This window comes from Pipistrellus kuhlii, unplaced genomic scaffold (assembly GCF_014108245.1).
Source record: "Pipistrellus kuhlii isolate mPipKuh1 unplaced genomic scaffold, mPipKuh1.p scaffold_m20_p_1, whole genome shotgun sequence".
In the NCBI taxonomy this organism is placed as follows: Eukaryota; Metazoa; Chordata; class Mammalia; order Chiroptera; family Vespertilionidae; genus Pipistrellus; species Pipistrellus kuhlii.
Genome location: NW_023425404.1, coordinates 42980280 through 42987552, shown reverse-complemented (window position 1 = coordinate 42987552; position 7273 = coordinate 42980280).

Below are 7273 nucleotides of genomic sequence, written 5' to 3'. Positions count from 1 at the left end.
CATTGACTCCATGAAAGATATAGCCGCATGGGAAGTTCATCTTAGACTGGCAAACTAACCTCACTCTTTAATATCACTGCAGTACAGCCTAATCAGCTTAATCTTCAGTAGTATCATTATCCCAAAAACACTTCCTATCTTAAATATGTCTGTATTTGACTTTGTAGCACATTAACATTCTGGGGAGCACACTTTCCATCATGGTTTAAATTTCTAGTGAAATTATTTTTTTTCATAATGACTATTATTTCATTATTAATCAAGAGAAAATGAGGAAACAAGACAGAAAATGATAAGACCAGGGGACATTATATTGAAGTAAAAATTCATCCCAGATAATCTACAAACCTCATAATACTCACAAAGAGAAATAGATGATCTATCTAGCAATATCTATCTATCTATCTATCTATCTATCTATCTATTTATCTATCTATCTATCTATCTATCTCTATCTCTATCTATCTATCATGCATGAGCATACCTTACTTAAATATATTTTTTTAGACATTCTGGACTTCAAATTATAGTTTAGTGTGAACTGCATCAATAACTGAAGCAAAATATTTAATAGACTGATATTGTTTAGATAAGGAGATGTATAATTCCTGTCATGCAGATCAGAGCCCACGGCTCTCAGCCCCTCACCTTATGTCAGCAATCAACATGCTACAAAGGAAAAGAATAAACTCTAAACCCATGTGACATAATTTCTTCCAGATGCTCTCCCGATCTTTCCGTGCCTACATTATTTATCAAGGAAGAGGCTCTCTGAGAACTCAATGCAAGTTTTTTTTTTTTTTTTTTTTTTTTTGTGTGTGTGTGTGTGTGTGTGTGTGTGTGTGTGTGTGTGATGATCTGGTTCAGGAAAGAAAAATAATTTCACTGGTTCAGGAAAGAAAAATAATTTCACTGTTGATTCAATTGAGGATAGACGATTTGCTTTAAAATATGTCTTTCTCTGACTAGTCATTTTTTTCAGAGATCCTTGCCATCAATAAGAATTATAACCTTTGAAATGCTTTTCCCTAATGAAAAAGTACTTTCATTTTGATAATGTAGCATGTAATTAGAAAGACTCTTTAACTGACTTATTTTCCGGAGGTTTTGGCATGGTTTTTGAAATTTTTCTCAGAGAGGAGAGTTTTCTTCATCAGAATAAAGCTGGGTTGACCCTTCCCATGCAGGTTCAGGTGGTTATGCCCATCACCAAGGGCTTGCCTTAATTATTCTTTGGGGCAGAGCGCCCTTGCGCAGCTGCCCTGAAAACAGCCTACAAGTGAGGTTACATTGCATATTGCAAGCAATTATTAGATTAGCTTTCAAACCACGAGTATTTATTATGCTATGGGTGTTCTGCAAGCACTTCATATAAATTACCTACCTCAAACATCCCTAAAACCCTATAGCAATATCCCCATTTCATAGGAGAGGAAATTGAGTTTTTGAGAGGTTCAATGATTTATCTATCCAAACCCTACTAACTAATTAATGATAGGGCCGTGATTTGGACTGAGATTAATTAGAACCCAAAATGCACTTTTGGTCAATAAGCTCTACTTACCTGTAGTTGTCTCTGTGATGTAATAGGAGCATTTAGAGACCTGGAAAACTTGTTTTGGTTCTTTAAAGATTTTCATTTCTTCTTCTCTGACCCTGCCACTTTCTCTGTGAAACTGACCAAATCAAGAGACTGCAGTTTTAGAAAATTTGTACCTTTTCTAAAAATAGCATGCTTGGCAATGGCAAGTACCTAACAAACAGGGGTTAATATTTGTGTAATTTACTGTATTTCATCAAACTAAGATGCATGGATCATGAGAGGCACCATTATTTTATATATGCTGAAAAAGGGAAAAGGCTGCCAATTAAGCTTTCTTATCACTTAGAATTTTTATTTTAAACTTCTTTTAAAAAGCTTAATCTCCACTAACAATTTTATACCTTATTATCCATCTGTACACAAGAACATAAACGTTATTTAAAAAGTGGATTTGAGATTTTTTAAATTTCCTCACATTTAGAGTCTTACTCTTCTTAATTTCTTTTTTACTCAGTCATCTATGACTATGCTTTTCTGTACAATACCAAATTCATTGAAGATGTAGCATTTCGTTAGAAATCCCACAAATAAACTAAAAACCATTTGTTCTAGATTCCTAAGCTGGCTTTGCAATTATATAGAGCTAGCCTACCTTTGGAAATATTGCTAAACATGTCTGACTTACCATCTCTTCCACCACACAACTGTCTTGTTCTTAGAAGTCAAAGCATTCTTCACTATAGTCTCCTAGATTTTCTTCCAAGCCCTGGCATCTGTTCTGTAGGCTTTTTGGTTCTTTTAAGCATGCAGGCCAGCAGACCTGAAACATGAGTGTGTGTCAGAATCACCTGGAAGACTTGTTAAAGCACAGTCTGCTGAGTCAGATTCTTTGCTTCTGTTAACTGGGATGGGGTCTATGAATTTGCATTTCTAATGGGTTCCCCCAGGTCAGTGGTTGGCAACCTCATTAGTCAGCAGAGCCAAATATCAACAGTACAATGACTGAAATTTCTTTTGAGAGCTGAAAACTGACTTCTGCACATGGGCCACAAAGTTTCGATCTCACTGTACGTGCGTGCCTGCATGTGGTATTTTGTGGAAGAGCCATATTCAAAAGGCCAAAGAGCCATGTGTCGCTCGTGAGCCACAGTTTGACAACCACTGCCCCAGGTGATGCTGCTGCTGGTGAGGCAGACACACTTAGAACCATTGGTACAGCAATTTCAACCACACCACTGCCATGCTGAGACATATCGATTTTAAGAGGCAGTCTGATTTCTGAGATATTAAAATGAAAAAACTTCACACATTTTTAAATGGATAAAATATGGTAAATCACATTTTTCCTTTAACATGAGCTATAATATTTTCATTCTAATTGATTTTCATTGACATACATTTAACTTATTCATTCATTTATCCACAATATCCTCTACTTGTTCCAAGAATGAACTGAAATGACTTCTATGATTATAGCTGAAGTTTATCCTCCTAATGTTTTAGGCAAGAAATTTTCTGTAAATATATGTATTTGACTATGTTTATATATGACTATGTGTATACTCATGGAGGAACTCATTCTACATAGCAAATTCTGCTGTCATAGATAACTCACTGCTTCATGAAGGAGCCCTCTTTGCTTCTGATAACTAGAAGGAACTTCCTTTTACATATATGACATGGAACACCAAATAATCAGACAACATTATGATATGATTTAATAAAGAGCCCCAAGTGATGCATGACTATATCTGGACATCACATACTTCTGTCTTCTGAAATACTTCTATCCAGTCTTAGCATTGGGAACAGTTATGTTCGTCTTAAATAACTATTTTGTGCAGTTTTTATGAATAAATTTGTTATTGAGCATGTTCCCTTTTTCTCTTTGTTCCCTGGTAGCTCAGTCAAGTTTCTTGCCAGCTTTTAGCAACTAAATGGACTGTTCTCTCTCTCTGCTCCTGGTCGCTCCTGACCACTCAGATCTTAACCCTCCACCCTCAGAGCAGGCTGTTCACTATTTCATAGATGTTAATACCCTACTGGGGACTTCTCACTGGGACTCATACAATTAATCAGATCCTTGAAGAAAGACTGAAGTCATCCTATCCATCTGAGCCTGAGACCTACTCAGAGGGAAGTGTTTGCAGGCTGTATTTGTAGGATGGCACAGATGTGGTGGGTGTGTTCTGTTAGCAACCTTGAACCAGTCATATCCACCACATTCCTGAGGGCCAGGTTCTCTATTTATCTTCTCTAGTTCCTTCCAGTTTTATTTTTCAGCCAATCTTCTTCTGACCCAATCTTTCCACTTTGATCCCAGGAACTTTGTTGTCTGATTAACAAAATCCTTTGTCCTTTTCATTGAAAAATCCTTCTACTTCCTTTCCCCATCAAAAACTTGGTTTCTCCTTGAGGTAATTCCCATCAGCCTCTAAAGGAGAGACAGCTTTCTCTCCCATTCCAAGTGCCTAGAATTAGGTGCTAAGGCCAGAACTGTCCTGGTAAAAAAAAATAATAATAATAACAAAAAAACCCCTGCTCATTGGAATGTGTTAATCAGCTTAGCCACTCTGTATACCTCCCCATTACTGTCACCTATTTATTTACTGAAAACAGGGGCACCTAACATACAGATTTCTTTCCCCATCCCTTTCCTTTTATTATTCTGGGCAATTTCATTTTTTTAAAAGTCCTAACTAGAGGGAAATTTCCCCCATTAATTTCCAGAGTGTGGAAGGGAGGGAAAAGGGGGGGAGAGAGAGAGAGAGAGAAAGAAATATTTATGTGAAAGAGACATGGATTGGTAGCCTTCCAAATGTGCCCCTATCAGGGGAGGGAGGCTGATAGGTTCCAGGTTCGATTCCAGTCAAGGGTATGTACCTTGGTTGCGGGCACACCCCAGTAGGGGGTGTGCAAGAGGCAGCTGATTGATGTTTTTCTCTCTTCAATGTTTCTAACTTTCTATCCCTTTTCCTCTCTGTAAAAAAAAAAAAAAAAAAAAAACAATAAAATATATTTAAAAATAAGTAAAAAAGCAACATGGTTGAGTCTGAAAAGCATTATGCTAAATAAATAAGCAGACAAAAATATTGTCATTCCATTTAATTGAAATTCTAGAAAATTCTACAATGACAGAAAGTAAACCTGTGGTCATTGTGGCAAGGGGTGAGGGGAGGTGACTGACTGCAAAGGAGCATGAGGAAACTGGATTAATGGAACTGTTATTCATTATGATTGTGCTGATGGTTACTTGACAGTATACATTTGTAAAAATTCATCAAAATGTGCTCTTAAAAATCAAGCTGATTTTTTAAAATTGCAAGTGTCCTTTTTGTTGTTGTAAAATTCAGTGGGTACCATTCTTATTTGTACTCCATATAGCATTTGATGATGTTCACTATTGTCTTCTTCTTGAAATTCTCTCATTCTTTGTCTTCGGTAATACCACATTTTTCTGGTTCTTTTTTTTTTTTTTTTTTTTTTTTTTTTTTTTTTTTTTTTTTTAGCTCTCTGGGAATTCATCTTTAAGTATCTTTGCTGGAATCTCTTCCTTCGTTTGTCCATTAAGTATAGGAGTTCCTTAATGATCTATCATAAGCCCTCTCACTCTTCCATACCTTTGGATGCTCTTATCCAATTTCCTGGCTTCAACTATGATAGATGAATTCATCTCTCCTGAGTTCGGACCCATATATGTAGTCCTTTGTTGGAATTTCCATTTGGATGTACCACTGATCTGTCCAACTCAACAAGTCAAAAACTGAACTCATCTCATCACCTCTACACCTTCTCCCTATGTCAGTGAAGGGCATACTATACCTCACTCCAAGTTTTGCCAATTCCAGTTTTCACTCTGTTACTCCATCTGCCTTTATTCCCATCTCCACTGCTACTGTCATAATGTAGACCACTACCACTTAGATCCTGGATCACCCCCAATAGAAGTCCCAATAGACTTCTAAGTGATTTCCTTACCTCAAACTTTCCTCTTTTTCCAATCCAGTCTGTCTTCTGAAAAACTGTAAGTTAAGATCAGAGGATTTGTCCCTGAGTATTGCTTATCAACTCCCCCAAACACCACAGACTGTGGAACTTCATTGTTTCCACTTATGCAAATGGGAACTTGAATCACTAGGAACATTGATTATGCTAGAAATAATAACTAATAGCAATAAAATAATACTGACCTTCCCTTTCTGTAGAACATTAGGCTTTAGAATGCATTGTCATATTCATATTTAATCCTCAAAGATTTCTTAGCCACATTTCATAGATAAGGAAACTGAGGCTCAGAGTACTTGGATCACTTTCAATATTCACGTAGTAATAACAAATCAGGGATTTAAATTCTTCTATTTCCTAACTCAATGCTCTTTCCCGTCCACCAAGCTATACCATATCAGAGACCATGCTTTACATTTAAAATGCCAATGACTCAGTTCTTAAGTGGAGAACAATGTGGCAATCAGAACCTGTGATGCACAAAGCTGCACATATGTCCATCAAGATGAATTGAGCAGAAGGGGCTTTCGCTGATAGATTGCCACTTCGAAAATCTGATGAAAGTGTTAATATAACATCAAGAATGCAGTTTCACACACAGGAAAGCCAGAACATCAGTTATGCCTATCACAACAATATTTAGAAAAACAAAAAACAAAAAACACCCCATATTACTGGCCATCTTTGCTTCTTAGCATTTTCCCCCAACTGTTATTGGGAAAATAACCAACAGAGTCTATCTAATTTGTTCATCCTTTAAAAGGGAAGTTGCTTTATTTTTAAACTATAATCAATCTTGAACATAGAAATGATAATTAGCCAACACATTTTTATAGTCGTAAAGGAATCCAGTGAATGCATTCAAGTTTTTGTTCAGGAGCAAGGAGTGGTGCTTATCTATCCCTTTATTTGAGTGCCTCTGGCTCTCAAATGCATTATGAAGCTGGAATGGGAGGACTATGCACTTGAGAAACAAATAGTAGCCTATAGCCTGATCTGCTGTAGGTGGCATTTGCCCTGTTCACTATGGAACAGATCTTCAAAAGGATTTCAAGAAATAGCTGCCAACAGCCCTAATTTAATTAGTTGTGCTGAACTATTGGGGAGCATCCAGATGGGAAATAAACTCCAGCCAAAGGACGATGCTAATGCTTACCTGTGGGCCCAAGATTCCTGGACATTGTAGAACTCAGTGTGTCCACCCTGTCTTTGTTGAAGGGGGTTATCAGCGTAATTACTCATAAATAGGCCAGCAGATGTTTTCCCAGTTGAGTCATCTTATATTCCAATGATCTTCAACCCTTTACATCTCATGGTACACATAAATTAATTACAAAAATTCTGTGTCACATCAAAAAAGATATATTTTTATATTATACTAGAGGCCCGATGCATGAAATTCATGCAAGGAGCTCAGCCCCCACTGCTGAGGCTTCGTCTGGAAGGTTGTCCAGAAGAACATCTGGTATAATTAGCATATTACGCTTTTATTATTATAGATAGATTTTTTTTTTGCTGATCTGACAAAAATAGTTATGATTTTGATTCATTCACACTGGACAGATATTGTTGTGTTGGCTGTTATCATTATTCTATTTGGTAATCTAAAGGAAAAAAAGGTCAGTGCCCTTGACTAAATAGCATGTATTGCATGCTTTAAGTCAAGATGTTGGGGGGCACACCTGTTGGAAATCACTGACCTAAGCCATATTTTTCTCACCTGTA